This window comes from Chrysochloris asiatica, unplaced genomic scaffold (assembly GCF_000296735.1).
Source record: "Chrysochloris asiatica unplaced genomic scaffold, ChrAsi1.0 scaffold00037, whole genome shotgun sequence".
Lineage (NCBI taxonomy): Eukaryota > Metazoa > Chordata > Mammalia > Afrosoricida > Chrysochloridae > Chrysochloris > Chrysochloris asiatica.
Genome location: NW_006408555.1, coordinates 504,026 through 518,971, shown reverse-complemented (window position 1 = coordinate 518,971; position 14,946 = coordinate 504,026). Strand labels below are relative to the sequence as shown.

The following is a 14,946-nucleotide window of genomic DNA, read 5'->3' as shown; positions in this document are numbered from 1 at the left end:
CTTTGGTATGGATTAATGTAAAGAAAACAAAAATCCTCACCACTGGACCAATAAACAACATTCTTGTCAAGGGAGAAAAGACTGAAGTTGTCAAGGGCTTCATTCTTCTTGGATCAACTATCAACACTCCCGGAAGCGGCAGTCAAGAAATTAAATGACATCTGAGGTACCACCCAGAAAGCTGATTCTAAGTCCCAAGCACGCATGCACCAGTGCCTGATTCTGCACAAGTTGCAGCATGACTGCGTATCCTAAATGATCCCCACCACACTGGACAGGCAACAATGATTACAAATGACAATGACAATTCCCTACCTTACTAAACTGGTAACATGTGAAATCCTAGGATAGTCTTTACTAAATTCAGGAAGCACCTATCTTTAAAAAATAAATAAATAAAAAGAGTTCAAGTGAACAACAGAGTGAATATGGAATTTTGGTTTTGAGAAGGACCCATAATTGGAACAGCTGTGCTGTCTAGCAAGTTTAGAGTAATTTTAAAGGGCTTCTTTCTAACTGCATTTCATGCCCCTAGTTAGTTAGACACACAACATACTATCAGATTCTTTTTTCCACACCTGAGAGATGAAGGAGAAGGGCAGAGGATCCATGAACTCGCTGGGTGGTACAGCCATTCCCAGAGGGTCCTCTGGTAGAGAGCAGAACTGGTTGTTCACATAGTGGCTGTCTTCACCTCACTCCCTGGGTTGTATCTCTGCCTGCCACCCCTCCTGGACCCTACTGTAGCTACCCAGACATCCCCTGCACTGCCCCTAAGGCACTACTACTGTGGCATCTTGCGGTGGCTTAGGTCCACTGTGCAAAGATCTCTCCTCCTACTGTCCACCTCAATGCATATCTTTGGGGGCACTGTACACTTTTTAAGCACAAAGACCCTGAACCTGCTTCACCTCCAGTGGCCTTCACAGCTACAGCCCACTCTGCCTCAAAGCCTCACCAAATTGTCGTTTGTCACATGAGAGGGCTTCATGGGTGGGTAATACACACTCCGTGAGATGAGGCTTACACAGAACCTCCACCTCTACAGTGAGCCTTCTGAAGAGCTTCCAACAGCAACTCCACTTACACTTAAAGCACCAACGATAATATCAACATCACTCGGCCAACAACAGAGCAACCATGGCAAGGCCCACCCAGATGCGGTGAAGGAACTTCAGAGTTGTAAAACGCCATACACCTCGTAATATCAATAGAAAAAAGGAGCAATCATTTACTAAAAAAGATTACTTTCTCTGACTTACAAAAGGTCTTATGTTGTCTTATGATCAGAATTGTGTGTGCTGTTGTTCTGGCTAAGTGTCACTGAGTCCGTCTGCACTCACAGAAACCCTGTATAGGGGTTCTGAGGAGGGGCTGCTGGGTCTGAACCACCACACTGCAGTCGGCAGGGTTAGGCTTATCCTACAGCGTCACACCAGGACACCATATTGTATATGGAATACATTTATGAGTGGTTTCCAGGGTTAAATAGGGATGAGAAAGGAAGACCCAATATGTAGGGGACACCGAATTTCTGTTAAGGGTGATGGATGAGCTGATGACAGTTTTTAATGTCACCAGACATGATACATGAAGACTGTAGAAATGGCATATGTTCTGTCACGTACATAACACAAAAATAAATCAATAGAATTACCTTTTCATGGTAGGCAATGAGGTCCTTAAAATCAGGGCCTGTGTGCATTCTTTACTTCCCTAGCCTAGTACACTTGCCCCCAAGGCCTGGGAGACACAGGAATTCAGTAAACAAGTACCAAATAAGTTAAAGCAACCCTCAAGAGTGGGACCGCACATTCAAGGTCCTGAGGCCAACACTCTCACACTTTTCACAACACAATTTAAACCAATGCCGAGTACACACCCATCCAAGTGAAACAAACTTCCGGAGCCACTATTTACATTTACGAATGGAGTCCTGGTGTGGCACTGGGGGGTAACAGACTGGACAGCAAAGTCATGTGAACCTCATGGGCAGCAGTTCAAGTTCGCCAGACACTCCTTGGTATTCGTAGACACATATTTTGCCATAATCATGCATTCATTTCCTGTGCCATTATTTACCTAGTCTTTTCTTTATGTGCTTATCTTTCTTTATTTGTAAAAATGAAAGATTCCCTTTTAAAACAGTATTAGGGTAAATGAAAAAGTATCACTTTTCATATACAGATTAACCCTAAAATGCACCCTTTTTCCCTACCTTCAGTACCTTCTTCAGACTAGACTTGCAAGGATCCAACAGAGCTTCGCCCAGCTTCTCCCGTTCCCTTCATGTGAATTCTGAAGATCTGCCCTTTCCAGCCACACAGAGTTCACAACATACCCAGAACGGCAAGCAGTGATGTGCCTCGGCGTCACCCATCCAATCACCCCAATGTACCTGACCTGCACCAGTTACCTGCACAGGCAAATAAATACCAGCTCATTCCCTCCTCAGAGATCCATTATAACCCTGTCCAGATTTTCTAATCCTTTCCAAATTATGAGCTCTTATCAAGTCTACATCTACAGGCAGGTAGACCCCAGGCTGCAGTCCTGGTGTGGAACTGCAGGCTGATGCAATTCAAGCTCACCAGTCACTCCTCAAAAACCCTACGCAGGGTAGAGTCCGAACTGACTAGTTGGCACTTAACAACAACAACCCAATACTAGATCATGTGAAAATGAATATCTTTTCTCCTGTTTATTGTATTTAGGTCACCTTTCTTTTTTTTTTTTTTTTTTTTTGACTGCTTCCTGAAGTGAGTAAAGACCTTATGATCTCTGTTTCTTTGACTACTTCCCAAAGTGAGCAGAGACTTTGAGATCTTTCTTTTCCTTTCACTATTTCCTGGAGTAGGGACTGTATGATCTCTCTTCTGTACTCTTTACTATTTCCTGAAACGGGAATGCGCGCCTTAAAAATGTAAACTAGCCAACCAGGTTAGGGAAAAGATTGTGCAGTCAAAGCTCTAGCCAATGGGGTGAGACACAGCCTGAAGACTTGCTTCACTGATTAAAAACCTTGGTGTGCTCGCTGGCCTGTTCCTGTACGGCTATGCGCATGCACCCTCTTGCAGGAGTAAATTTTGCTTTGCCAAGGTAATTTAGTCTCCCCGAGTGCCTTTTGTGCGACATCAGAATTCATTTCTAACAATCACTGTGCCTGACACACAGTGTGATTGAGTCCAGTGGGGTAGTCACACCATCTATCTGACTCCCTGGTCTCCACTGCAACAGAGAAAATGACTGAGCCCCAGGCCCTTGCAGCTGGATTTCCACTTCAGCAGTAAGCATGTGCATATTATTTTGTGAGAGCCTGCACAAAGAAAGTCTTAAGTCTTTCAAAACCATGAAACTAGCATAAACAGCTCAATGACAAAATGAAACTCCTTTAAAATGTAAATTAAAGGACAAGCTCTGTCTGTGCTTCCTTTCATGTTCCTTCTTTTTCTATGGTAGCTCCTCAGATCCCCACACCTCCAAAATGGTGATGCAGACAGAAGGCAAGGAAGATTTTCAAGCTGCCTTGAGCAGTGTTAGAGAGAAATTCGGGTAGTTGTTGACTTCTCAGCCACATGATGTTGGCCTTGAAAAGGATCAATCCTTTCTATCATTCCCTTTCTGAAAAGTTTGGCAATGTGGTGTGTTCCTGACGTGGGTGTGGGTGATTACCAGGATGTTGCTTCAGAGTGTGAAGTCAAATGAATGCCAACAGTCCAGTTTACTATAAAGGGGGGAAAGGCTGGTGAATTTTCTGGTGCTAAAACGGAAAAACTTGAAGCTATCATTAATGAATTAAGTTAATTATGTCTTCTGAAAACATAACCAGCCATCAGATGTTTATAAAACTTTTTCTATTTACAAGAAAGAAAATTCAAGTATGAAGACTATATGCCCAATTTCCATCTGATTGTAAATAACAATAAAATATTAATTCTGACCTTTAAAAAAAAAAAGAAAGAAAGAACAAGGCAAATTAATACTAATGCTAATGTCCAACAAAAAACTTCCATGATCTATCAGAGCTCATCCTGTGTGCACTCTTAATGTCTTCAGGGCAAACACTGATGAATCACAACAAGAATCTTATTATCTTAGGGAAGAGAAACTCATTAGCCTAACTACCACATGATACAAACTCGCACATCAAAACGTTGACATTAGTCTCTTCCTTCTTTCTCTCCTCCCTTCCACCTCCTACCTTCCTCACCCTGAATAAAAGTCTCTAGATGGGCCATTTGGAGTGAGGTATGGTTGATGAGCGGCACCGGGGATGTTTTTCCCCTTTCATTGGTGTCAGAAGCGGGATGGTTGAGGCCCCCGATTTAACATCGGAAGGCCCAGGACCCCAATTCTCCCGGCGCCCTAACCCGCTCATTTCAACATGCCCTCCCAGCACCCGCGATCATCTTCCCTGACGCCTTCTCAGCATCCATCACCGGCAGGAGTTAATTCTTCGGCCCTCTGGCTCGGGTTCTGAAGACCTAGAACTGCGGGCCTAAGCCCAGTCCAGCTGCTGACCTAGTTCCATCGCTTCTTGATATCCCACTAAAGAGCCCAATGGCTACTGCCAACACCGCCAACGACGACAAAGCCATCGGCGACCGTGGTCCAAGACCAAAGACAGCCTTGTTGCCCCAATGCCAGCAGGAAGTAACTACAGAAAAATGACCTTCGTCCCTTCTCCCATGGGCATGGATCACAGAAACAGCCATTCATTTTTCTTATTTAACCAAAAAGGGGGAAATGTTACAATGTTACAATACCTTCGGGTTCTTCCTTCTCCCCTCCCTCCAACTCCATTTTGTCTGTTTCCCTGCCCTAAGCTACAAGGCGCGTAGTTTAAAGGACAACATGGCTTTTGATAGGTCAGAGCTAAATCACCCCAGCAATGACCACTCCCTTCCTGTTGAACCTGTATAAATCCCCTCCCTTCCTGTTGACTCTCTCTTCCTTCTTTCTCTCCTCCCTTCCGCATCCTGCCTTCTCTCTCAGGCAGAGGTTATCTTCCTCACCCTGAATAAAAGTCTCTAGATGGGCAAAAAAAAAGTTGACATTAAAAATGTAAGCCTTATAGACGACACAAGTATAAAAATATCATCCAAATAATCTTCAGGTGGTGATGGTGGTAGTAACGCCACAGAGTCAGTTCCAACTCCCAGCGACCCTGTGTAGGGTTTCCTGCACAGACTGTAAATCTTGACTGAAGCAGAAAAGCTCACCTTTCTCCCTTGGAGCAGCTGATGAATTCAAACTACTCACCTATCATTTTAATCTTCAAATATGCCTTATTAAAAACTGGCATTTATAACTATACAAATTTAGTGAATGTCACATTTTAAAGTGAAGTTAAACTTCTCATGAGTATGACAGAATGGAGAATCAGGAAGGTCCGCAGGCAGTAAGGGGGCAGGGGAAGGGAAGCTCTCGTTGGCCAGCAGTGAGTCTAAGTAAGCATGAGGAGCAGGGTCCCCTTCCTCATCCCCAGCCTGCCTCTGAATGAACACAAGCAAAACTGCACACTCCAGACATAATAGCATGCCATCTGTGCCTTTTCTATGTGCACATATCACTGTTTGATTAAATCCTGTTAACAGCTAGCAACCATCAAAAACTAGCTTATTTCATTCTTAGCTATTTCACATCGGCAGAGGAAAAAGGAAATCCAAGAATAGAAACACAGTGATAGAGAGAAAGATGCTCTAATGGGGTCAGTGTAAACAAGGAGTTCTTAAAATTGGTTATTCAAAAAAAAACAAAAAAAAAGTGTGCACAAGCATTATACACCTATATATGGACATATACTTTAAATTCTGCAATACTGGGGAAAAGACATATATCTGCACATACATGGACTCATTTATCTTCACACTAGTCTCAAAAGCTGAAAACAGAAGACAAGACAGAGCCAAACTAGGAAGAATCCAGTCTTCCATGCCAGTTCTGGTTCCTTCACTGCACTGGTGCTGCACCCTGCCCCCACCAAGGGACTTCTGCCCAAGCAAAGGCTGTGGCCTTATTCAGGAGCCGTCAAGGGAGGCTTTTCCCAGGGATGTTTTCCAAAAACAGTCATAATTCTTCCATTTGAAATTGATGTTACAACTAGTAAAGACTTATGTGTTTGCTACATGCACTGTTATTTCCCTCATGTGAAAGGGAAAGCAAATGATTGATAATATACTAGGATCATTATGACTTCATCCATCCCTTTACCTCTATGCCCAAAGTTGACATCATGCTGTTACCTCACAGGCATTACAAACATCACGCATCATGGACAGTTCTCAGTATTTATCACCCTTATTTTTTTGGTTTCATGAAGCACTTGTTTTCCTGCATTACTGGTTCTACAGAATTTACCATAACCCAATTACAAATAACCAATAAGATACCTGACACTGTAGGATAAGCACAGGGCTGCTAAGCGCAAGGTCAGTGGTTCAAATTCACCAGGTACTCCTCAGACTTGGTTGAAACTGACTTGGTGACAATTAACAACAATAAGATGCTATCATCTAATTTTTTAGCACAGGTCGTACAAAAGGGCACTGGTTTCATGCTAAAGGACTCAAGAGTAACATAAATCTTTTAGGAGTTCTACTTTTCACACAAGCAGAATCAATAAAAGGCATTTTATAAATTCAAATATGGACATAAACTAATCACTTCATCTTCCTATGGCTCCTTTACAGCTTACAGCCAGAACCCATCAATGGGGAAATTAAGATAACTGAACCCAGAATAAAATTCAACTCTGCTCCAATGCCGACCCCAGAAAATACCAAAATAAGCCTCAATTCTACTGTGCATAAGCACAAGACTCACTCACCTCTGAATTCATGTGGAAAGTAGCCCTTGACTCTAGTCACAGAAGTGCTGCTTAGCTGCTGGTACGACTCTGAATGATTTTAGGGTCCAAAGATACAAATGCCAAATTAAGGATCATAAACAAAACCTATCAGCCAGAGCTCAATAGCCTAAAATGACCTGGGGTGACCAGAGAAGTCAGGTTGGTCCTCTCACTTTAGTCTTTCCTCTCATACTAATCTTAGATGACATCCTGATTGGAAGCAACTGCAAAGAGCAGGCAGAACCTGCTCACAGGGCACTGGTCATCTCCAGGCTTCACAGGGGTGCCAGAAGAGGCGTCCGGAAAGGATCCAAATCTCTTCTAGGCAGGCTGCCACCAGGTAGGATTCACTTAAAACCTACAACTAATAATGTCTTTTCCTTTATTACAGGAGTCCTAGACCACTAACTGCATGGTTGGCAATTCAAACTTACCAGCCATTCCTCCAAAACCCCAATACAGGGTCGCTATGAGTCAGAACCCACTTAACGGCACACAAGAACAACAACAATGATATCCTGGATGTCCCGATCGCTCCTAAGATCTCAAATGAACATAAAAGTGGTTACAATATCAAAAAAAAAAAAGTTAGCAAGCAGTACATCTTTTAATATATCCCATCCCCAACACATTCTAAGAAAAAGTGCCTATGACATGCTGACTACTAAAAAAAAGGAATCAAACAATATTTACTCTGTGATTTCACATATATTTTTGTTAAAAACTAGTCATAAAGCTGTATTCTGACATATATACACACACCCACTTTCTTCCACACAAGCTAATACTGGGAGATGCTGTAAAAACATACAACACCACAGACTCAAAGAACATCTAGGTCAATTGGTATAACATACATCCTACTTTGGCGAGTAAGATGGGATCTTAAAAGCTCTGCAGTGGCCAATCTGGATACAACTACTGGTCCTTCTCCAACCAGAGTCAAGAAGTGTGAGGAAAATAAACAAGTCAAGGAAACCATGAGTCCAGAAGACAAATGGACCATAGGCTCCACTAGCCTGAGACCTAAAAAAAGGCTACCACTACCAAACACTTATCAGGACCACAAAAGGACCTGGGCAGAATGGGCAGAAAACATAAAATAACATTCAAAATCATGAGACGAAAGGCTAGACTTACTGCTGGTCTGTAGGCACCCTTCGACCCTGGAACAGTCCTCACCCCCCACCCCCAGGGATCACCTTTCAGCCAAACAGACAGGCCTATAAAATGAACCACACACACAAGAAATGTACTGAGAACACTTAACCATCCATACAAGACCAAAAGAGCAGCGGCATCTGCCCCAAGAAAGCTCAGAGGGACGGGGAGCAGGAAACCCAGAAAGGAAGTGGAAAGAATGCTGTTACAATGAGGAGGGTACAATTAATGTCAGGAAGTAATGTTTATAAACTGTCGATCAGAAAACTCACTTGATTCACCCAAATCACATCTGGGTGGGGGGAAAAAATGCAGGAAAAAGACAAGACACCACAGGGGTGCTCGTTACGGAATGGAGAGATGAAAGTGGCTATAGACACCTCCATTTCTTTTATACATTTCAACAGTATTCAGAAACAACACTTTTTATAACTGGAAAAGGGAATCTTTCCATTTTGAAAAACAGCAGACAAAATCATAAGACTCAGAACTGGAAAACAATATGAAGGCATCCAGCTGGTAGGACATCTTTTATGTAAGGGGTGCCCTGACAGAGACTAATAGACCATCAGAACCAACCCACCCCTAAACAGTCACCAAGTAGTTAGTTCTTTTGGTTTAACGCATCAATGTTTAAAAGTATAAAGTTTTGCTTTAATCCCAATTCCACTCATTTTAGTACTGCTTACGAATGAGAGCTTGCTTATGATGCTACAAAACCCAAACCCATGATAAATTTTCCTGTCATACTAGAGTCTACCTGTGTCTTCCCAGAAAAAGGAAGGATGCCTTGCACCATGCCATTAGAATTACACTGAAGATGTAAGCTTCCTGGTTTTGTGGAAAGTCCCAAGTCGTTCATCACCTATCTAAGAGTTCCAGCCCAGGTCAGCAAACCACTGTTTCTATGTATTGAGTTACATTGAAACACACATGCTTCAGTGGCAGAGTTAAGCATTTCTGCCACGTAACTTCAATAGAGACCAAGTATCCACAAAGCAAAACACATGGACCAACTGGCCCTTTACAGAAAAAATAAGTCAACCTCTGACCTATGTCAGAAGCAGTATTCTTTTACTCACTCTGCAAGCTTCACTAGCCAGGCAGTAAGTGGATAGGTACAGTCACCACAGTGTGCTTAAGGGTTCTGGTTCTGAAACCCATTTGCCTGAACCTAGGGAAGGAGACGTGCGGTAGCGTAGTGGGTTAAGTGTTGGGCCGCTAACCACAAGAGTTGAGGTTGTCTAAGGATGGCTCTAGTTTGTGGGGTTTGATTTGGAGCAGGGGTGGGAATAGGATTTATCTGTAAGTGCACTTGAAGGGCCTTACTGGGGTAATAAATACCTAAAACTGAATATTAATTGCAATTTCACAACTCAGAAATCTTTAATAAAAATCAATGAGTTATGCACTTAAAAATGTGTGGTTTTTATGATACTAGTAAGGATATCTCAGTAAAATGTAAACATTAAAATGTTTATTATCTACAGAACTTATTTGGTAATCTAAGTCCTAAAGGTTAGGACAAAATTTGCAGTAAGTCAGTGGCGCTTCCTTTCAAACCTATGCCTAAAACTCAAAAATTTTTGTTTTGGCCTCTGACTGAAAGGACAAGCACGTGTCCAGTGACCTCCTAGGATAGCAAGCTGTGAGGTGAGGGCAGAGCAGTCTCATTCCTCAGGTACCTCTCCAAGACCAACAGAGCACAGAGCTTCACCATCAAACCCCAAATTCTCAAGTAGTCATCAAGTCAAATAATTAGAATGTCAAATTCTGGGCATAATTTAATCTAGTATATCATCTTCCACTTAGTAACTACAAAGATATTTGAATTCATATGTAAGGAAATAGCATGTACTATTTTTTAAAATACGGATAAATATTGTGAAATCTTTATTTTTTTTTAAATAAGAGGTAGGCAGATACACATGAGAGACAACAAATAAAGATGGGGACCCTGAAACACTGAACATCAGAAGACAGGACAGAGAGCTGGACTGAGTGCTGACTGCAAGAGGAAGCTAATAGGAGCAGCAAGAAAAAAGAAAACCAGGAGCGCTATCAGCTGGTATAGAGTGGCACACAAATGTGAGCTTTTGCAAGAAGCTGCCAATATAGAGACCTGTGGGTACAGGCCCAGGGTACAGGTGGGAGACAAGAGGGCTACAGTTCTCCTGGTAGCCAGCGTGTCCAGTGCAACCATTGCCAACCCAGCAGCCAGTGGCACCTTCTCAGTGTTAAATCCTTCCAGAGGTACATGAACCCACCCTACACTCTGCTACACAAACAGCAAACAGGGAACTGTGTTCAGACATCCTTCCAGTCTCTGTCACCTCCACCAGGAGGCAGATGGTGAGTAATGAGAACACACCAACATATAACCTAAATGTAAATATGACAACACCACAATGTCTCGGAAAAAACGTGACAATTTCAGCTTACACAAAGAAAACAACAAGAGTGCCTCAACCAAGTAACCAAAACATAGTCAGAATATACACCAGAAATGGATTCAGAACTACTTGATAAAGAATGTGTAATATTATTTAAGCACCTTCCATGAATTGAGAGAAAGATCAACTAAAGCAAGTAAGAAGTACGGAAAATAATTTAAGAACTGATGAAATAAATGAAAAATTGGAAGCCATACAAAAACAGTAACTAAAAGTCAGAAGACTGATAATAAGGCTTTAGAAATAATACACTGAAAGGGCAAAGGAGAACAGAATCAATGCAAGGTCAAATCAGAGAACTTGAAGACAAATCTCTCATCCTCAAGAGGAACAAACCAGAAAAAACAATGATAAAAATCTAAAGAAAGTCTAAAAGTTATGAAGAACACAATCAAGAGAAGTAACTTACATGTGATCAGAATTCCAGAACAGCAAGAGATAAAACCGTCGAAAAAAGTGTCCTGAGAGTGGCTAGAAGAAAACTTTCCCATCATCATGTAAGATGACAAGATACCCATTCAAAAAGTTGAAAGAACTCCAAACAGGACAGACTCCAAGACATTCTACAATCACACTTTCCAAAACCAAAGACAAGGGGAAAAATCAGCTACAAAGAACAATAATAGACTAAACTCTGATTTCTTAGCAGAAACCATGGAGGCACAAAGACAGTGGAAAGATATATATATTTTTTAAAAACCCTGGAAGGAAAAATGTGCCAAGTAAGAAACATATACCCAGCAAAACTGTCCATCAAATATGACAGTTAAATTAATACATTTCCAGATAAACAAAAATTTAAAGAATTTGCAAAAACCAGACCAACCTTACAAAAAATATTAGAGGGAGTTCTTTGAACAGAGACTCAGCCACAGCAGACCATAGCTGAGACCTTGATACATGAGAAGTACTAGGGTGGCAATGCAGAGAAGGGAAGAGACCTCAAGTCAGCCTGAGCTGCAAGACTAGTGGTTCAAACCCACCAGCTGCTCCTCAAAAACTCTGCACAGGGTCCCTATGAGTTACAACCACCTAAACAGCACTTAACAACAACAAACATACATGACCGTATTACCCAGAACTTAAGCCAGATGTTGTTGTTGTTGTTGTTGTTAAGTGCCATCGAGTCGGATCCGACCCATAGCGACCCTGTACAGGGTTTCCAAGGGTATAAATCTTTACGGGAGTAGAAAGCCTCATCTTTCTCCCGCGGAGCAGCTGGTAGTTTCGAACCGCTGACCTTAAGGTTCACAGCCCGATTCGTAACCACTACACTACCAGAGCTCCTTAAGCCAGATATAGAAGGATTCAAAGTAAAACAAACCTAGAAGACTGAAAACAGGGAACCAGAGATTCTTGTTTGCAACAACAAAAACATAGAGTAAAACAAACAAACCCCAAAAAAAAAGAACTAAGGAAGTTACGGAACTTTCAAATGAAGGAGAGAAATCAAGTCGAATTCAAGAAAACATTTGTAAAAATTAAAAAATTAACCCAACTGTAACCCTAAAACTAAATCAAGCCCTACTCCTAGCCCTAGTCCAACCAATATCCCCCCAAACATTAATCCTTGTCCTAACCATAACTCTAACACTAAATGAAGTCCTTATTCTTACCCACCCATACCCCCAAAAAGCAACAAATACAGACTGTTTATTCTGTAAACCTTCATTCAATTCACAACAATTTTTTTGTTAATGCAAGGGAAGAAAAGTCTGAGGTCCTATATCATCATTACATTAGTCATTGTACATGATTTTCTATGCAGTTCACATGTGCAGAGTACTGGCATCAATGTTTGGGATCCAGGAAAAAAGGTTAGTTATGTTTCAAGATAATTGTATGCCTATATAAGACTACGTCCAACATAAAACTGTAGCAGGAATATTGTGGACAACACCTACTTCCTTACAAAAGCGCCAAAACTTCTAAAAAGAATTTACAGCTATGCTAAAGAATGAAGTATAACAATAAAATGTCTTCATTGCTCTTCAAAGAAACATTATTACAAGCCAAACCACCTGTAACTATCAATATTAACATTAACACATGAACCTGGAGGACATTAGGCTGAGTGAAATTAGTCAGTCAGTCACAGAAGGACAAATATTGCATGAGACAATTACTATAAAAAGCTTTAAAAAAAAAAAAAAGTTTTCTTGCAAAAATAATCTATGACGGTTACCAGGGGTGGGAGGGAAGGGAAAATTATTCAGTGGGTAACTTGGGTGATGGAGAAGGCAATATACAACAAGAAAGAGGCTGGCAAAGGAAAAATAAAGGCAGTGGAAGACACAAAGAGGAGTGCAAGTGAATAGAAGCAAGCACTGCTAACTGATGATGCATGGAAGGGATTCCATTCATTGCAAGGAAACCAGATGTATGATTTGTTGAATATGGGAATGATGATCTGCTCTATAAACCTGCACAATTTACAATAAAAAGTTTTGTGGGTTTGTTTGTTTGTTTGTTTGTTTGTTTGTTTGGAAGTTTAAGCACTTATATATGTTGTTAAATGTTGTTAAATCAGTACCCTCTCAAGCCCCTACCCTGTAGAGAGTTTCCGCGGGGCATCTGGTGACTTTGCAGCCCAGTGCATGAACCCACAGAGACACACCAAGACTCCTTATATGTATTAAGACCTTAAGGGGAAAAAAATCAATATTGCCTATACAGGTATCACTTGGGGCAAAGTTTTAGTAACTAGCTCGCCATCAGTCTTACTTAGTGCTTCAAAAAGTATAGCTAATAGAGATTATTTTCTAAATATAAATAAGTATGAAATACCCTTTCAAGAACATAAATGGGAAATTTTAGAGCAATGTACTAAATGTTATTAATCTCGATTTTGTGTTAGAGATACCACTGGTAAAAGACTTGTTCCTTGACCATATGGTGTTTACCTGTTCACAAAATAAACTTTAAAAAAGGAAGTATTTTAGGACATATGGTTGTCAGACAGCAGAGCAGAGTGATCGATGGGGCAGACTCTGGAGACACTATGCCACTTAGATGACACTGAGCTGGATACCTACTTACTATACTGGGTCTCGAGTCAATCATCAATAAAACAGAAAAAACCCCAGCAGTGACTCAGTCCATGTGTCAGTGCGCTGTACTGTGGTAACCTGTATGCTGTTGGGATGCTGGTGGCTATGTCACTGCGGTTCTGAATACCAGCAGGGTCACCCACGGTGGGCAGGCTTCTACACTAAAAAAAAGACTAGGAAGAAGGAATTAGCCCCTGAAAATCTTATTAAAAGCAGCAGAACAGGTGTGACATAGTCCTAGAATATGAGCCCCTCAGGGTGGAAGGCACTCAAAATACAGCTGAGAAAAGCTGCCTCCTCAAAGGAGAGTTGGTCTTAATGATGTGGATGGACCAAAGCTTTCAGGACCTTCATTTGCTGATAGCACATGACTCCAAATAAGAAGAAATGGCAAAAAAAAGTGATTAATAATCACACCATGCAATGCATGAAGTATGCATCTATGTAAATTCAAAGTTGTCAAAAATGAAAAAGACACATAAAAATCAATATCCAAAGGCATCAGTAAACTGAAATGGACAGAGTTTGGCCATTTTGAATCAGACAATCATGGTTTACCATGCCGAAACTGACAAATTGATAATGGCACCACCACATTCATTGTCAAAAAGAACTCTGAATGATCTATATGTATTATCAGTTATAGGATAATATCTATAAACCTACAAGGAAGACCAGTTAACACAACTATTGTTCAAATTTATATACCAGCCACCAAAGCCAATAATGAAGAAATCAAAGAATTATAACCGCTTCTTCAGTCTGAAATTGAGTAGACACGCAAAAAGATGTATTGATAATTAGTGGTGACGGGGATGCAAACGCTGGAACAAAATGAGGCATAAGTAGTTGGAAAATATGGTCTGGGTAATAAAAACAATACTAGAGATCCCGTGATAGAATTTTTCAGGACCAATGTCTTATTCATCACAAATACCCTTTTTCAACAACATAAAATAGCAACTCTACATGTGGCCCTCACCAGATGGAAAACATAGAACTCAAATTAAGTACATCTGTGAGAAGAAACAATAGAAAAGCTCAATATAAGGCCAAGGGCCACCTGGTAACCAACTACCAGTTCCTTATATGTAAGGTCATTCTGAAGCTGAAGAAAATTAAAACAAATCCACAAGAGCCAAAATATGACCTTGAATATATCCCATGTAAATTTAGAAACCATCTTTAAAAAATGTTTTGCCGCACTGAACACTAGTGGTCCAAGACCAGAGACGTTGTGAATGACACGAAGAACATCATATATGAAGAAACAAAAAGGTCATTAAAAAGACAGGAGAGAGGAGAAGAGCATGAGCAGAATGTGGGATGCCAACCAGAGAAGCAGCAACACCAGAAATGGAGGCAGAGATGAGGACATGGAGAGATAGAGCAGCTGAGGACTCTAGACTCATGGAAAGAGAAAGGCTGTGTA

At 41.1% G+C, this 14,946-nt stretch overlaps 1 pseudogene; it reads left to right on the top strand.

The window, feature by feature from the left end:
- Positions 1 to 3,484: 3,484 nt before the first annotated feature.
- Positions 3,485 to 3,804, top strand: LOC102823180 (annotated as a pseudogene).
- Positions 3,805 to 14,946: the final 11,142 nt, after the last annotated feature.